General features: G+C 32.3%; 1 protein-coding gene across 4 annotated transcripts in view; it reads left to right on the forward strand.

Moving 5' to 3' along the window:
• LOC123531397 (corticotropin-releasing factor receptor 2-like) overlaps positions 1–19701 on the forward strand; it is a 331996-nt gene that overhangs the window by 111544 nt on the left and 200751 nt on the right. For 3 of the 4 annotated variants that reach the window (XM_053518748.1, XM_045312311.2, XM_045312310.2), the window contains exon 2: positions 17729–17770. The gene's annotated coding sequence lies outside the window, so the exon portion shown is untranslated. Of the gene's footprint in view, positions 1–17595; positions 17771–19701 lie in introns of those variants that run through there. The other variant, XM_053518747.1, reaches the window with a different exon arrangement.

A 19701-nucleotide genomic window follows, 5' to 3' on the forward strand; every position in this document is an offset into this window, starting at 1 on the left:
CAAAATTTGTACAACAAAAGCATCAATATGCTCCGAATTTACTTATTGACAGAGAAAAATCTTAGTTTTAACAACAGCTTGGTTTTCAACAATGATGACCAAAGCTAAAAAGCTAAAGAAATAAAAGAGTATTAGCAAGAACTGAAACTTAGACAGGAAATCGGAACATACCTACCTAATTTTCGTTAAATTGACATGATTACTACAGCATTAACTGTTGAAGTAACCAAACTGTTGGTCTTTTCCATTGCTATTTTGGTATCAGAAATAAATCACAGTCGGAGCGGCGAAATATACTTAATCTAACGGATTCAGAAACAGAGTAAATATTTACCGATTATCTACATCTATACACCTACGTGGATGAATGTCCATTGCCGTTGTTAATTACCGTCCGTTTATATATCTCAAAACACTCAAGATGTATCATTACTTTACCCTTTTTCACCACAACTAAACTTCAGAAACGTGGAAGATGTCAATTGTGTCTATATAAAATGTCTGAGCAGTAGTGAAGTCTTCTTAATCAATATCAAGAAAGTGGATAATAATATGGTGCAAGATTTACACTTAAGAACATAGACGAATAAAGTAATACAATGTATTTTTCTTGTGAAATCCTATCTAAGCTTTCTGATATTTTGGCGAAAAGCTTGAATATTTATTAACATGGTAGAAAATATTATTGAATCCATTGTTTATGATTACCTGTCTTGATGGCTCTAACTGTATAAGTTCACGTGAAAACGCTTGATTTGAATTGAACATAGGGTTGCAATGACAAAGTATACGCTCTAGGCTCTACTTCGACAACATTTTAAATTTTGTTATACTCAAGGACGTAGTAAAAAGCATGACAAATAATGATATTTCAATATGAGCTTTATTTCGTTTCATTTGTTATAAATAATAGGACATAATTATACCTTAAAAGTATAGAGTAATTGTCACTTCTTTTATAACAACAATTCCGGAAGCACCGATGCCGCTTCGCTGGAATACCAATAGACCACCAGCCCAGTTTTTTCTTCAAGATTCAACTAGATGTGTGACCATAAGATACAGGTGCCCTTTCCTGTCTCTGCACATGGTTTCTCGAGTCTAGATGAAATAACTTAAGGTGTTTACAGCACAAACTTTTAAGAACGTAATGTGTATTTTTCATCAAATGAAGGGCGGCCTTTGTGAGTGAGATCCCAGAGAGAACATCAGGTGCACAACTTCACATGGTATAAAACTATCATCTGATGTTTTATGACTCTAGCTAAAGAACATTTTGAGATAAATGGGGGACACACATTTTTAATAGGTCAAGGGCTATAACTCTGGGACACACTTTTTTGATTAGGTCAAGGGCTATAACTCTGGCCTTGAAAAGTGAAATAAAAAAACTCGGGTGCACACATTCACATGTTGGATAACATAGGTGAACTATTTTTTAAAGATATTTCAACCTAAACTTTTAAGCAATTTATGTGTATTTTACACTAAGCTAAGGACATTATATGCAGTCTTGTGGAGTGAAAGCTCAAACAGAACACCAGATGGCAATTTCACATGCTATATATGATCTAAGACAAATACTTTTGAGATACATGCGACATAAACTTGTATCCCAATTATACATATTTTTGAAATCAATGGCCATTACTCTAGTCTGACAATCCGGAACAGAATCACAGGTGCACAACTTTATATGTTGAATAATATTCCTAGTGTGATGTTTCATGACCCTAGGTCAAACACTTTTTGAGATATGTGTGACACAATTTTTATGCCTTTTAATGCACATTTTTGACAAAGTCAAGGGCCATTTATAACTCAGGTCTGGCTGTGTTAGATGCAAATTAAAACCCCTGATGCACAACTTACCATGCTGAATAACAATCCTGTGAGGTTTGATGACTCTGGATCAAATACCTTTTGCGATATGAACAACACAAATTCGGACGGACGGAAGGACGGACGCACAGACATCCGGACTGACGGACGGACCGACGGACCAACGGACGAACAAGGGCAACTCTAATTCCCCCCCCCCCCCACACACACACCCACAAGAAAAAAATTGGTGGAGGGGGTGTGGATGGGTAGGGTAGGGGACACCATAAAACAAGTTGTTCTTTAGCATGCCATTCCCCGAAAATTTTCATTATACTTGCATTAACTTAGCGTGGGTATTATAATTGTTCGAGTACTTTATCACATTTATATATAGATTACGGGATGGACATGTTTGTTCACTTAAATACACCAAGTATATTTTTTCTTCTATTTCGTAAAATGGCGAATACAATATATAAGTAAATCATCGGAATTTTAAGACTTAAAAATTATCCGACCATCCAAAAACTGAAAATCATAACTGAAACGCAACTTCCTTTAAAAAAAACTCGGTTTAAATTAATAATCTAAATAACAATGTTGCCAATTTTCCCTTGCTGCTCTTGTGACAGGCGTACCTCAATTTACTGGAGACAATCTATTATTTTCCATTACTTTACGAAGAGATATCGTCTTTCTGAGTTTCCATATTCCTCTTGCATTTCTTTTAGCACTTAAATAAGATTTGATACTATATCAATAAAATCTTTTTAATATTTGATATGTTTTGAAATATTTCTTGGTTTGACATTTTAAAAAGCAGGTAAATGTAAAATATATCAAATTAAAACCAAACTGTGACTTATAAGCTGTAAGTAAAATTAACTCAGTAACGTTTCAAATCACTAATAATTTAAATAATTTAATTAATAATTTAATTAATTACTTTTTGGACTCTAGGTAAATGTAGGCATATATTTCGAAAAGTTAGGAAATGAATGTGATTGCAGTATTATATCTTTAACACTACAACTGGTAATTTAAAAGGAGTGCCAGTGAGAGTTACTTGTCAGTGACTACCGATATAAAGTCTGAGAGTGTGATGTGAGTAATTGGTTTGACATTAATAAAAGTAATAAAACTGTCTTTAAGTGGAACACAATCAGTAACTGAAAACAAAACATAGCTGTCAAGAATAATGCAGTGTTATGTTGAATGAAATAAATGCGATAACACTAGGGAAAATAAATTTAACCCTACACCTCCGTTAAGAGAAAGAGGAATGGCAGAAGATAGAGATATTATATTAATTACATTCTCAACAGAGGACAAGATGGCATAAATGAGAACTTATGAAATATAATGTCTCTGATAACAATTTTATTTGCAGCATTTTACTTTTATTATCCTTCATTTTCCAATATTTTCCAGTATCCAAACAACATTTTTGCCTGGCTTCACATTATAGTCTTCTGTCCATGATGCCTTGACGTTATGAATTGATCTCCTTCCGGCGCTAATAATGACTACCCAAAATGGGAATCATTTTACTTGGGAAAGATTGGTCTAATTGAGTCTATTGTTAATGCATAAACCGTTTTGACTGACGAAAGAGTATAGAACATATAAGTTATATAAAGCATTACATTATACTGTTATTAGATGCGCATGCAAAAAATATTTAACAGGACGTTTTTTTTAAATAAAGCTACGTAGATATCCTGTAGAAAGATACAACGTAATGAAGCAAACTTTTAATATACTCAGTTTAGCGAAATTGGTTCATCACAGGAATTGAAAAATGCAACACCTCCCCGGCTCCTTAGCAATGGCTGGCGCTGAATTTTATTATAGACGAATTTGAATAAAAAAATTGACTCTATGATCCCAAAATACCAGAATTAAAAACAAGACAAATATATTGTACTTTGTGCCCAACAACTCTTAAGGACTGTTGTTTATAAGTATACAAGGCTCTTTCATACCTGTTTGTGCAGGACATTGTTTTCCAAACTCAGGGGACAGCGTTGAATGAAAATCCTGTTTTGTTATCCGTGCTGTCCTGGGGGTTGGGAAAATACCTGTCTAGCACAGGCTGACATTTAAGATAAAATTGCAAACGTTTCAAAGATACTGTAAATTATAATGTCATGCTTGTAATTTTTTGACACTATAATGTTAACGTCAGAATGTACGCGTCTAGAGGAAAGATCAGATGATCTACTTTCGGGATAGTCCAGTCTATCACCGCTAAGTAGGTAGGACAGGATCCGTTTGGAATATGGAATTCGACCTAGGGAACTAATAATACGTATTCTTACTGGAACATTGTGTTACATGACCATTTTTGTTTGTTTGTTTTGGGTTTAACGCCGTTTTTTCAACAGTATTTCAGTCATGTAACGGCGGGCATTTAACCTAACCAGTGTTCCTGGATTCTGTAACAGTACAAACCTGTTCTCCCGCAAGTAACTGCCAACTTCCCCACATGAATTATCAGAGGTGGAGGACGAATGATGTCAGACACAATGTCTTTTATCAAATCGTCACGGAGAACCTACGCCCCGCCCGGGGATCGAACCAGCGACCCTGGGATCCGTAGACCAACCCTCTCCCTATTGAGCTAAGCGGGCGGGCTGTTACATGGCCAGATACAAATTGGTGGCTCAAATGGTCATAGAGGTCATGATATTGATAATTGCATATCAGGATAATCTTCCTTCAATGTGATTAAATTTCATTACATATATTGATCCTAGTATGCTACTAGTATGAAATAACACTGTTTTAAAAACAACGTACGAGTAATAATATAATAAGATATTTAAGAAATTAACAATTGTGTATCAGAGCTATCAAACATATAACTTTTGATTCTTTGATACTAGTATAAACTTCTTATTTTATGTGTATAATTGATAAAATGGTACAAACATAAGTTATTTTATTATTAAAAGTATAGAAATATAGAAAGAGCGATACTGGTAATTTAATACCACGAAAGAATGTTCGCTCCAGTAAATTAAATACTCGTTTTATTCATCGAACTACGTTGTCTGTTGACAACTGTTGATACCCAAACACGAGATTTTTTTTTCAAACCCCTTTGATTAAAAATATTAAAGTGTTGTTTCGTAACATTCTACGGATCCGAAACGATTTGCATACATGCTAAGACATGCCAGATTTCATATATCAACATATTTTCTGTTGATATGTTTAAATTAAACGGGATAAAAATAATGCTTTTGTTCGCCTCATAGACTATTTATAAATGTAGCTGAAAAAAAACATGGGAATATCAGCTGATACAGTTACGTTTATCAAATCAAAAGTAAACTTTACAGTAATTGTTGTTTAGTTAAAACCTTTTGTTTAAGACGTGAGAACATATTAAATTTAGTTGTGTAGCTATAGGCGGATGTTTTTCAAATAAATATAATATTTATTTTTAAATACACTCATTTATACTCGTAAAATGAGCGAGTGGAAAGGCTCAAAAATACCTAATTCAGCTGTTATATTTTTGATCGTTGTTATTTGTGTATGTCAGGAGTTTTATGTAGTGGAATAGAAATATGTTGGGAATTATAAAATAATAACAAAATAAGACTATTTTTTATTATTATAAGGTCAGGTCATAATGTTCGTTTCTCCATGTACAATTTATGATTTCTAAACGCAGTTGTACATAATGACTGGAGTTTTCATTTATATTACCGTGATTTGTTTAAAAAAAATCAAACAAATAATAAACATTGATTCTAAGAAAGAGAATACTGTCATTAACTGTGACAGTCCTTAATGGTCTGTAGGGAGTAACTGCATGTTTTCTGCTTCCCTTTTTATAAGCCAAGGTTATTAGTATATGTCCTATAACTTCCAATTTAAAAAGCTTCTTTCATGCAGTTTTGTTATGTCTGCGACTAGGCAACCGTCTGTTGTCACATAGCTTTGAATTGCACGGAATGCTATTTCTGTTCGCAATGCTTCACAGATTCGTAAATCGGGTATTGTGGCGGATCGTTTGTTTTAACAATTGAATTTTCTTGTAATCTTAGGTACTATTATTTTCAGTATTGTTTATGACTACTCATCTACAAGTTCAGCATTGGTTTAATATTTGATCAATTCACTGACCATTTTAATTATGCCATTGTGTAGATTTGCAGCTTTGGACTAGTTTCAATAATGATTCTAACTTACGTAACGCTTCTGACAGACTGATATCGTTACGTTTTCAGGAAAGTCTAATTGATGTTACAATGTTAGTCATTGCATGCGAAAGATGTTCTAATACGGCGTTGAAGACTTCTGTTTTTATCGATGTTTCTTTTGGTAAAAATTTTCATTACTTATGAAAGTTGGCAAGCAGCTCGTGCTACTTTATGCCAAAAATATTTATTTTGACATGAAGTTACTGTATTCGTCCCGTTTTTATCCCAACTGAGCCAATTCGTTTCACTCAACCTGGGACATGCCGGTCACGTGAGCGGCAAGAAAAGAATAATAGGTAGCCAGTATAAGCAGGATGGTCCATAAACCGCAGACATCCCCTGAAATAAATCTACGAATAATAGGGATAGACCCAAGATGACGTTAACGATAGATACTTACTGGATATAATATTCAAACGAAATGAAGAGGTTTCAACGAAATCGCGTGTTTTTCCAGATCCCACTGTCATGCTTGACATCCTTTCATATTTGAATTAAATAAGAAATCATTTCAAGGTTTCCTTAACTATGAACTTCCACATCAAAATAACAACAGCGAAAATGTAATGATCTTTGTTTGTATAGAAATTAACCCAAAAAATGCCACAAAGGATGTCTAGAATTACCTTTAAAATGTGCTGACTAATACTTTTCTTTCTGGTCGAATTTTGCTAAAATTTGAAAATGTGATAGATAAAAACACACTGAACGTGAGTACAGAAATTATAGATTCTGATTTCAGAACACGCACACTACTTACCTTTTCTCAAGTAAAGCTATTACGACTACAACGAACCAATATCATTATGACGCTGTCATATAACCAACAATTCATCAGTTAAACTCATTACAACCAGTGGTTCAACGTTTTCACCATTAAATGCATTTTTCTAAACCTTCATTCAAATAAATACAAAACTGTTAATAAGATATTCATGTCGTATTGATGGAATGGGGCACTTAAATGTGATGCAACGATACCTCATAGGAATTTGCTTTAACTGTATAGCAATTAAGTACTCGCCTGTTGTGACAGTGACTTAAGGAAACTAGCAAGGCTTTGATATATAATCGTTTGCTATCTTCTTAATGGATGTCGGGATGTACCTATAAATATAAGTTCAGGCATATATTCATATCTTGATAGCTATGGTCGCGATTCAAATATATCTATGATAAATATGGTACAATAACCTCCAAGTCAACTACAGTTATGTCTGGGAGGAAAAATGTTGTGTCTGCCGTAAAGGGAATATATTTACAAATCAGTTTAGAATATAACTTTACGCATTATATTTAAAAAATCAATTAGTTGCGTTTGTCTTTGGAATGAATGTTTATTCTATAATGTACTGTTAGGATTTGATAATTGCGTAGTACTTTCAAGGTTGTACTATTCAAAGACGGGGCATAAACTTATATATATATAAATATAAAATGTCCGTCTTGGAAACGTCATTTTTTCTAAGGCATAGGCAAAACGATTCTGGTCTTATCTGTGATGATGGCAAAACAAAATAATGCTTTCCTGAGAATAACCAATATTGTTCTGTTTAATCAACTGGATTTTTCTTAGCAAGACAATAACTAGTTATCATTGAATAATGCCTTTATCACAGCAGTATATTTACGGTAGACCAAATGGCCGTTTCTTTGTAACTATGGCATACTGACCTTATTGTTTTAGGTTTACCAGTAAATTTGTTTCGCACGAAAAATACCTATCAAGAAAATGTGACTTTTTAAATATTATTCTGTCAGTATATCAAACTTTGGCATCCAGTAACGCTAACAATAGTTCTCTAGTCATAAAATGTTGCTATAACAAGTGTTTGTCTTATTACTTTCTACGGAATTATTAGTCCATACTGCTTGGAAAACGGTGAGTTGCATGTAGTGTGCTAATTTATGTCCTTGTTGGGTATAATAAAGCCGTCAGTCGTTTATCAATAACAGAAATAAAAATGATATTACCTAGCGGGGAAAATTGAATTTAAGTTGAAACATTAATAGGTGCACTAAAACGGTTATTGTACATGTACCTATATATACTTTCTCATTGCATGATAATAAAAACTCAAACATATTTACCGTTGTAAAGCAAGACTCCGGAGCTGCCTTTAATAGCATGGGGAAAGCTATAATTAATTACATAAAATAATGTGCTTTTTTAAAAACAAAACAAAAATAACGAGAATTGTCGATGTGAATAGCAAGTAATGAAAATTTTTGAACTGTTTATTGCGATTTGTGAAGAATGTTGTTATGCCAGACATAACCAGAAACAACTCACAAACGTTAAACGATATTGAAAACTAGGAAATTTACAGAACGCAATATATCAATGAGGAATGATATATGAATCTACGTCCTAAAATATATTATATTCATGCATGAAATAGAAATCTCAATTGATCTTGGTTTTGAAGCTTGGATAAAGTTCCTCAAAGTTCAATCAACACAGAACACTTTGATGTGTGAACAATTCCTTGAGCATAAGTTTTTATTCTCTTAAAATTCAATAGTATCAGACGCATATTTGTTCAGTATTATAGACGTATTTACAATATATTTGAAGCAATATTCCAACAAGAAAATGTATGTTCTTGTGAACAAATATGAAACAGTGGGTATATATTGATGCTTAATAAATATATCGTTGATAAGCTGTTTTAAATTAGTGGTTATCTGAATTATAGGTGGAACGTGTCTAAAGTTATATTTATGACAAAGCGGTGTGTATTACTAGACACAATCACGTAGTCTTTCAAACATATGGAAAAACTGTTCACTACGCTTGTCGCGCAGAGATACGAATAAATTTTCTCTCATTTGATATTGTAATTTTTATCTGGAGACATGCGTTCTTAATATTTTTGTCATCACTACAAACTAAAAAATTAAATTTGCAAAAAGAATTCTAAAGGAAGATAAATCAACACCTTGACTAATCATGGGATACAGAATGTAGAAAAATTGTCCAACAAATGATACATTTCGTCCATTTGTAACAGATGACTTTTATGCCGTTCATTTCACAAAGAAGAAAGGAATTATGCCTGAAATCACATTGTATGATATCTGTTGATCCAAGTATTATGTTGGTACAAAGCAGCATCAAAACAACAAGGTAACGGCCTGAAAATGCAAGTATCGTTTGTAGTTTAAACTAAACTTACTGTATCACTTGTGTGCGTAAATACCCGAAATCACATACAGTGCAGAACAAGCTTTATTTTACAACCAAAAAAAAAAAACGGTTTGAATCAATACGAGTTTAGGGATTCACGCCATAAATTTTTTGCTGAATTTTCAAAGTCTGTAACACAACTTAAACATTACACGTCACACAAGAATATTCTCTATTAGATTGCTTTCGATAAATTAATAAGAAAAATAAATCCATACAATGAGTTTAGACAAAGCAGCAGTCTTACAAGCATTCCGTAGACAAAGATGGCTGGTTCATGCATCTCTATCAAAACACTGTCTTTTGGACTAACCAAGTGTTTAAAGTATTTATATGACATTATTGTAAACATTATTTTAGAAAATATTGGCGAGAAGTCTGTTTTTACATGAATTTATTACAGCAACACAATATATATATATATATATATATATATATATATATATATATATATATATATATATATATATATATATATATACCAATAACGTTGTCACTTAAATAGTCATTACATATTTAATGATAACATAATGCGATCAACGCAATTATAACGGGTGGGTATTCATTTACTCCCTTTTGTAAATAATAAATAGTATCCTAATTGCATTGAAAATAGCGCTAGAGAACCAAATGGGCAGTTTTATTACCTTTGTTTTAACATGATGAAATCGTATAAAAGTTTGCTGAACTGTCGTTAGACATCATTGAATCGCATTCATAATACAATTAAGTTATACAGTTAAAAACATAGCAAACATCGTTTTCAGAATGTTGAGAGAGAAATTAATTATTAGCAACTTTGTTTATCTTATATCTCATATTTATATTTTTTAAAAAATAATAATAAATTCGGACATCAAGAATCCTTTTAACGCAGTTTATCATTCAGTTGCCAAAACCATGAACCGTCACACACTGATAATGTACAGCAGTCTCCAGTATTTGTGTTACAGAAACCTGAATTTTCTTACCATGTTCTTGAACACGTGCCACCCTTTTCATGAATGAAATACTTAAAACAGAATGTAGTGATATTAATTGTTAGTATATGTTACAATTTGATTAGTATGTCACTGTGAGAAATGTACAGGATACTGGTTATGCCCTTCCTTTTTAATCGAAGCAAAGTACCGTCGTCTATAAGTTTTGCTCCTTTTAACATTTCTGTTTTATTCATGAATTGCTTAGTCTGTCTCGAAACTTTGACACTGATAAATAAGGTCCTATTGCTAAATTATACGAAACAAAAATGAGACAAAAACATTGGTGAAGAGAATAAAAAAGTTTTTAAATGGATTTTGCTTAGCTGTAGACCTTGGTATCAACACTAGTCAATTGAATGCATTGTTTTCTTTGAGTAGCTACCAACAACATAAAACAAAATGAAAATTTCATGATATTTTACATATTTTCTCTCATTTTTATCTTTTTCCTGGGTGAGATTACTCTTCCTTCAACACATGGAGTTTATAAAGAGTTTGCCCTTGAACGTTAAACGTGTGTTTGTTTGTTTCTTTCCTTCGCGCGGATCGTTGTTCATGATTAGACCTATAATGAAACAAACGGTTATCCAAACCAACTAATATTATGACGAAGCATTTTCTGTCGAGACAAACCTTATAACATCGTAGAATAAGATACATACCATATTTCAGCTCATTTCTAGCGAACATTTCACAGCCATTGGAGATCAGATAGGTATACTTAAATGCATTACATAGATAACAGAATCGGAACTAATAGCCATAAGCACAGTCTAAACATGAGCCGGAGACACGTTATTTTTAGTTTTAGTTTAGTCATTTATTACAGGAGACCTGTCTTTGCAACGATTCGGGATAAATATTTCCGGAATTTATTTATTTTTTATAATGTGACGCAATTTCAATCTGAACCAAGTTAGTATTTATTAAACAGGACTTGCATGTGTGACTAATATAGAGATGTAAACCTAATATGATAGTTGCTAGTTTCATTTAACGGAAGATCCCTAATTGTATCGAGAGCTGAAGAAAAAATTCCGGATTATCCAAAAGATATGTAAAAATATCTTTCAGACTGCGTGATGAATTGTTATGTCTGACTTGACAAACGCTCAACCAAAAAACATTTTCAGAACAACAAGGAGAATGAATTTTCGACTGTAGGAAATTTGCCTTTATTTGTACTTTATAGTTACCATTTTTTTCGATATATTACATAAAATTTGATGTATTTAATATGGCAAAAGTTCCATTTTTTTAAATTTTATAATGACTATTTATGTTTCTTTCAATGATGCAAATGTTGTTCAATGAAGTAAGAGGTTCAGCATAAGTAATTACCTTTCATGAATAGACTCAATCAGACCAGTTCTGCTATATTCACGCTTTAGTGCATTCTATGCTACCGATAGATGTTCTGATAGAATTAAAAAAAATCGTAGATGTTGGCTAAAGTAATTGACATTATGTTTAGAAGAAAAAGATGGCGTTATCTTTCATTGATCAAGTGCGTTGTTGATAACGGTATAACGTTCATAGTAGTTCAAAGGAGCTAGAATTGCGCACGACACAGTCATCACAATTGGGATAGATAAGGAAGTACAATGTAGTATGATTAGCATACAAACGATTCAATGTGTCTATGATAACACCTCTGTATGTAACTGATTATTTTTTTCCTTCATTTTGAAAGGGTCAGAAAATAACGATTCATGCCTGGCATCACACTACAGATAATTTGTCCGGTCAAGCATTTACTATGTTGGTAGCATCAGCTACACAACAATTGCATGTTCAGTGAAAGCATCATGCTTCAGCTTTTGCAAATACATAATTGTATTGGGAAAAAGAAAATTGAAATGAAAATAATTGGTAAATTATAATACATTTCCTGATGAAATAAATTGTTGATAGTCTTATTCGTTAGTCGTATATTGTGACGACTGGCATAATGACATATTAGGATTATATACAACATGTTTAATACTTTCTAACAAAACTAGATCGGATCGTAATAGATTAAGGATTGAAATAATAGAGAGAGTTTCTGAGCTTTGGACAGAGTGTACGTTACCACCGATTAATACTTTGATGTAAGTTATTTGTCTTATTATTATAACATCCACGATCCTCAACGTCTAAAACTGTAAAAGACATAAAAGCAAGTTTGTGTAATTGGACTAGAACTGTTACAGCTGAATGCATTGTACGAACATTTTGGAAAACAAGTCATTTTGATTTCACCGAATGTTAATTACATTTATCTGTTATGAATGTTCTGTCACTTAACGGGGTTTTAATCGCAACGTAGACATATAATTATCTAATTTGTATCCACTACTTGCATTGTAATCTGTCCGTATCCATTTATATAAAAAGTCTACATCATAGACTTTGAAATGCAAAATTCTTTGTAGTCAAATGAATTTGAAATTATGTACAGACATATATATATAAATATAGCATCAACAAACAGTAAAGGTAAGTTTAAATACTATACGTACAATGCAAAGGAAGTGACAGCATATTGCATTTTTGAAAGGTTCAGGCGTATAACGTTAGTGAGTACAGACCCGATGCCTTTTCTCCGGTTTCCTTCTCTTAAAGTGATCAAGAAAACGTACAAGACCTTTCAGTCTGAGAGTAATTATACTTGTCAGTCTATTGGGTCGGGAAATAAGAAGCCTTTCAAAAGATATGTGTCCGAGCACTAGTAGATTTCCATGTGCCCTCTCCTTAAGATTATGCTATAGAAGTTTATGCGGAAAGTGGTTATCATTATACTAAAGATGCCAAAATATATATTGGAAAAGCATCAATTACACTGAAATAATGCGTTGAGTTTTAATTTTGAAGGCTTTACTTATTGAAGAAACATGGTTATGTATACGCTAAGTGCTCACATTAAATGGTCTCCTTTTATCTTCATTTTGATCACTGGTTAATATTTATTGTCTTAAAATCATGTTGATTTTTTTAGCAATAATGACAAAAGCCTGGAGAAATAAAAGGCTTTAGAGTATAAGCAATAACTAAATATTGGAACATACCTACCTAATTTTTATCAAATTGAAATGATAATTAACTGTCGGAGTAACCAAACTGTTGGTCTTTTTCATTCGCAAATGTAAAATGTTATTTTGATATTTGAAATAAATCACTTCGGAGCGGCGATATATACTTAATCTAACGGATTCAGAAACAGAGTAAATATTTACCGATTATCTTCGTCTATACATTTACGCGGATGAATACAACATTGACTATGTCCATTGCAATTGTTAATTACTGTCCGTTTATATATCTTAAAACACTCTAGATGTATCATTACTTCATCCTTTCTCAAATCAGAAACTGGCCAGATGTCAGTTGTATCTCTATAAAATGTCTGAGCAGTAATGAATTCGCCTGAATCAATATCAAGAAAGTGGATAATAATATGGTGCAAGATTTACACTTAAGAACAAAGACGAAATCCGAAATCAAATGCAACATTACAAATAAAGAAAAACAATGTGCTGAAGGCTCATAATACTTTGGTTACTAATGTGGCTGTCTCATTTTTGTTACAGACATTTCTTGTGAAATACTATTTTAAAGTTCTGATATTTCGGCGAAAATAATAATAAACATAGTACTAGAAAATGTCATTGAATTCATTGTTAAACTTTATAATTACCTCTCGTTATGGCTCTAACAGTATAAGTTCATGTTTAATACTGAAAACACTTTTCAAAGCATTTGATTATGCATATCATTTAAATGGGCAGTATCTTTATCTGTTTGTAACATAAGTTGAACGCATGGTATCAATGCCCTAGAATACACACTAATTTCGACAGCTTTTTAAATGCTCTTATACACCAAGACGTAGTAGAAAGCATGACAAAACTTAATGAAATTTCAACATGAGCTTTTTTTTTTGTATTTTTAAACCTTTACCCTGCTAAATTTCTAAAATTGACTGGACTATCATTCAATTTAGGCAGTACCATTATTATTCGAAGGGATGTTCACTGAAAATTTACAGAATGAAAAGCGAACAGTCTGCACTGGTTCCAAAGGCGGCATCATTTGCCGCCAGCAGGCTAAATGTTAATTTCGTATAAATAATAGGGCATATACCTTAAAAGTATAGAGTATTTGTAAACTCATTTTAAACAACCATTCCGAAAGGCACCGATGCCGCTTTTACGGAATACTATTAGGTTACTGGCTTAGTTTTTTTCAAGATGAAATACAAAACATTATTCTTGGGAATGCCACTCCCCGACAATTTTGATTATATTTACTGTCACTAAGCGTAGGTACTATGATATTTCGAGCATTTTATTACATTTATGTATAGAATACAGAATGGAAATCTTTGTTAATACACTGAGTATGTTTTGTTTCTATATACATGTAACAATATATCATTAAACCACTGGAAGTTGAAAATTATCTGGTTTACTCTACTGAACCATCCCAAATTTGTAAATCATAACTAAAACCCCACTTCCTTTAAAAGCCTTTCAGTACAGTCATATCTCAGTTTCCTGGATAAAATTTATTAGTTTTTCATTATTTTACGAAACGATATTGTCTTTGTGAGTTTCCGTATCTGGGTATTTCTCGTCCTCTTACATTCCTTCTAGCACTGGCACCAGATTTGATACTTATATTATATTCAGCAACGTCTCTTTGATATTGAATAGAATTTGAAATATTTCTTGGTATGTACATGAAGGAAAACAGCAGGTAAATGCAAAATTTATCATTTTAAACCCAAACTGTGTGTTATAAGTTGTGAGTATATTGTTTAGCAAATCATTATCTCCGTAACGTTACAAACCTCTGCGAATAATTTCTGTCAAATGTAGCGTATATGTCAGGAAGTTATGGAATGAATGTGACTGCAGTATTATAATGTCTGAAATCTTAAAAAAAAAAACAATCGTCAATGTTCAGGAGTGCTATTGAGTGTTATACGTCAGTGGCTTCCGATGTAACGGCGATCAAAGTTTGAGAGTGTGATATAAGAAATATATTAGATATTAAAGTAGTAAACACTGCCTTTTGATTGAAAACAATTAGTAATTGAAAACATATTTTGTCACGAAATAATACAGTTCTATATTGAATACATCTTGAATGAAATTAATGAGATAACATTAGGGAAAATAAATTTAATCCTACACCTCCATTTACAGAAAGGGGAATGGCGACAGATGGAGTAATTACAGTTATTACATTCTCAACAGAGGACAAGATGACACAAATGAGAACTAATCAAACATAATGTCTACGATAACAACTTCATTTGCAGCATTTAACTGTTATTGCCCTTTATTTTCCAGTAGCCAAACAGCTACTATTTATGCCTCGGTTCACACAATAGCCTTTCTTTCCATCCAAGTGCGAAACGTGCCTTGACGTTATTATATGATATTCTTCCGGCGCTAGTAATAACTGCCCAGAATGGGAATCAAGTTTATATTGGGAAAGATTTCTAACCACTGAGGTCTTATTGAGTATATTGTTAATGCATAAACCTTTTTGACTGACGAAAGAATATAGAACATATAAGTTATATAAAACATTACATTATATTTTTATTAGATGCACTGGAAAGAAATGTTTTACATGACCTCTTTAAATACCCTGTAGAAAAATAGAACGCAACTACGCAAACTTATAATATAGTCAGTTTAGCCTAGTCGGTTCAACAATGAAAGATAACGAAAAGTGCAAAACCTCAGACGCTCCTTTGCACTAACTGACGCTTAAGTTTATTATGAACAGATTAGCATGACTATGATCCAAAAGAACTAGAATTAATACCAACACAACTACATCGTACTTTGCGACCTTTTACGCCTTCCTTTTAGCTCTTAAGGACTGTTGCTAATAAGCCTAAAAGGATCTGACATACATGTACCTGCCCAGGGACAGAGTTGAATGGAAATCCTGTGCCTGTGGGTTTTGTTATCCGCGCTGTCCTAAGTGTTAGTAATGTCTGTCTGACACATGCAGACATTTAAATAAGGTGGTCTTATAACGGGATATTCTTGTCTATCCCCGTTAGCTGGGTAGGAAAAGATTCTTTTGGGACATTGAATACATATTCTTACTGGAACATTGTGTTACATGATCAATTAAAAGTTAGTGACTCAAAAGGCCATAAAGCCCATCATAATGATAAATATTCTTCAGGATAATTTCCCTTCAATATGATTATTGTTCCTACGTTATAAGTATGAACTAACATTGTTTTAAAAACAAGATACAAGTATTAATATGAAAACATTTTAAAGAAATCAGAGCTATCACAGAAGTAACTTTTGATTCTTTGATACTATAATACTCTTACTTTTTTATATGTATATAATAGATAAAATGTTATAAACGTAAGTCTTTTATTGTAATAAGTACCTACATGAACTGGCGATACTGGTTATTTAACACCACGAAAAATATATGTTCACCATTACATGTTCGTTTCATTCAGCGAACTATGTTGTCTGTTGTCAACTATTGATGCTCAAGCACGAGATTTTGTTTAAAGAAAGTTACTTGAAATGTAGTTTTCGTAACATTCTACTGAAATCACCCAATAAAAGGGACTTTGCATACATACCTAAGACATGCCGGATCGGATCTTATATATCAACATTTTGTTGACATGTTCAAACCGCTGGGATAAAAATAATGCTTTTGTTCTCATCATTAACTATTTGTAAATGTAACTGCAAAGAAAAAAATTGAGAAACATCAGCTCATATTGGTACGCACAATAAAGGCGTCTCATAAGCCAAATTGGCTGGCCCTTTCAATAGGGGTGACACTATAATAAACAAGACCTTTACCTTTACCTTACCTTTACATGTACCTATATCAAACTAGAAGTAAATATCTTCTTCTTATACTTTAATTGTTTTTCAGTTAAAAAAAAATAATAATTGTGTTTAGGGAACTGAGAACGTAATAAATTTAGTTGTTTAGTTATGGTCGGATATTTGTCAAATAAATATAATATTTATTCCTTAAATATAACCATATATAGTCGTAAAATGAGCGAGTGGAAAGTCTCAAAAATACTTAGTTCAAATGTTATACTTTTGATCGTTGTTATTTGCGAATATGTCACGAGTGTTTTGTTCCGAAATAGAAATTAATGGGGAAATACGAGTTTTCTTTTATACTAACGTATTTTGTTCATTTAACTCGTATATCATTCATGTATTCTATTAACTTTGTTTGTGCAAAACGATATTTATTCTAAGCTTCATTATAAACAGTTAAGTTGGTAACACCATCTCACTGGCGAGTATCGGCGTACTTTGAAATCTCTCTCTCTACAAAAGCTGGTTGATATTGGATGCTGGCTGCAGTGTAATCAAGTCTGATAATGAGCTGCCGAACAATAACAGTATTGTTCCATGTTACATAAACAGATTTGATAATGAAAATCATATTGAAATGTGCGACGTTATTTCATTTAGTTTTGAACATAAAATGTTCTTCACTTCCAGATTCTAACTGAGAGGAATTGTACACAAGCAAGAGGAAGATGTGTAAGTATTATTAAAATATTTTGATATTTTCGTATTTCGTTTTTGAATTTATCTTATTTGTGAAATAAGTATAGGAGATTTTCCTGTCATGTGAGGTTGCTGGTATTTTGCCAGTTCTGTTTAACGATGAACCGACTGAAAAATAACATATGTAGACATAGAATTATTGATGATGTAAATCCAAGAAATAAAATCCTGAACCATACGGTTTAAAAAAAATAGTACCCTAGTCTTTAAAGCTTAACGTAAGTTATTGTGGAGCGCCATGATTACTTCATACCTTAAATATGCTGTACATAATATTTTTAAATTGTTTGGTACTCTGGAATCTCAAATGACCAAATTTACAAATATTAGATTAATGATAGAATATTTCTTTAAAATAAACAATTAGTCAACTTCCCATGGTTAGCAGTATCAATATTTTCAAAGAGTTGACATTATGATTCAGCAGGTGGCCGCCTATTTGTTGTTTATGAATTTGCGTTTGTAAGTGAACACTAGTAATTCATACATTATTATAAACACATAGGGAATAAACTGTTTTTTTTTCAGAATGAGATATGTTGTGAATAACGATAAAGTATGCTTTTGAAAGTATCATGTAGTTAGAAGTAATTAGACAATCTAGCAAACACCTCTGTCCAGACATATGTCTGTTAAACAGAACCGTCGACTGTGGCGAAGACTGATCCTTATGTTAATTTTAAATGCTTCGTTAGGCAAGTTATTAATGATGCAAATAGATCAAATTCTGAGGTTCTTGCCAAGTCAAAAGTCTGTTGTAAGCCGATTCTCTCCGGATATTTGATAACGAATGAGCTTAATTTATTGCTTGTCTGCTGTTTGGTACGTTTTCAAATTGGCACTTTGTTTATTATTGATATAACCTTTTAATACTGTATGGGATCAGAACCGACATTAGAACAAACATCATATTCTAATATCTGGTTTGACAAATAGTTAATCACGCTAATTTGATGCAAACGTTCAATAATTTGACAGAGCACTTGCTGTTTGTAATTTCTAAACTTTAAATGATTTTCTTGCACTTTGGAGATATATGACACATATTGCATATTAGAGTTCCGCCTTTATTGTTCAACCAAAGCCGAACAATGACAAGAACTGTTTCCTACTTGTTGCCATATCACTTAACTAGCAGCTAATCAAAATCTATCCAACAAAATAGTGTATGTTGGAAATGTATTATCGTGTTTTGTTCACAGTAACATGTTTACTACACATACAATGTGAACTAGTGTATCATGACTGATTTGGGTTTAAAAAAACAAATATTGAATTAAAACATATTTAATAAAAGACAACTATTTCACTTTGTGTACGAATTAAATTTGTTATTTGCATGAACTTCATTTACAGTTGTATTGGATTTAACACACTTGAGTTCTGACCAAAATTACTTTCTGATCACCTATTTTCAAGGGAGTTGTGTGAAAGAGACTGATGACTGGTGTTATTTTGTACAATAATTTGATTGGCATGTTTCTTAAAATAGCAGTATGTAACTGTTGCCTTTTATTGAGGTTGATATGAGAATTTATCAACCGGAGACAAGTGATATCAGTCGGGGACGTTGCCTAAAATGAGCTGAAACGTACCAAAAATATCAACAGATGTTTTAATATTTATATCCAAAAGCTCGAATTCCACTCAAGAAAAAGGTAATTAAATCCAGTCTTTTGCAGAAACTTATATTTTTTTCTTAATTTTTTCTTTCCGAAATAAAGGAAGATTACACTTGCAGGCCAAATTGAAAAAAGGTCAATCATAGATTATTAGACTAAAGACTCCGGCTCATTGAGACAGTAGTCAAAGAAAATCTTATTCATACATTCATCTTTGGCCGCAACAAGTGACATTTAAACCATCACATACTGAAAACTTATGACATACAACTAATTTTAATA

Source organism: Mercenaria mercenaria, chromosome 11, assembly GCF_021730395.1.
Source record: "Mercenaria mercenaria strain notata chromosome 11, MADL_Memer_1, whole genome shotgun sequence".
Taxonomy (NCBI): Eukaryota; Metazoa; Mollusca; class Bivalvia; order Venerida; family Veneridae; genus Mercenaria; species Mercenaria mercenaria.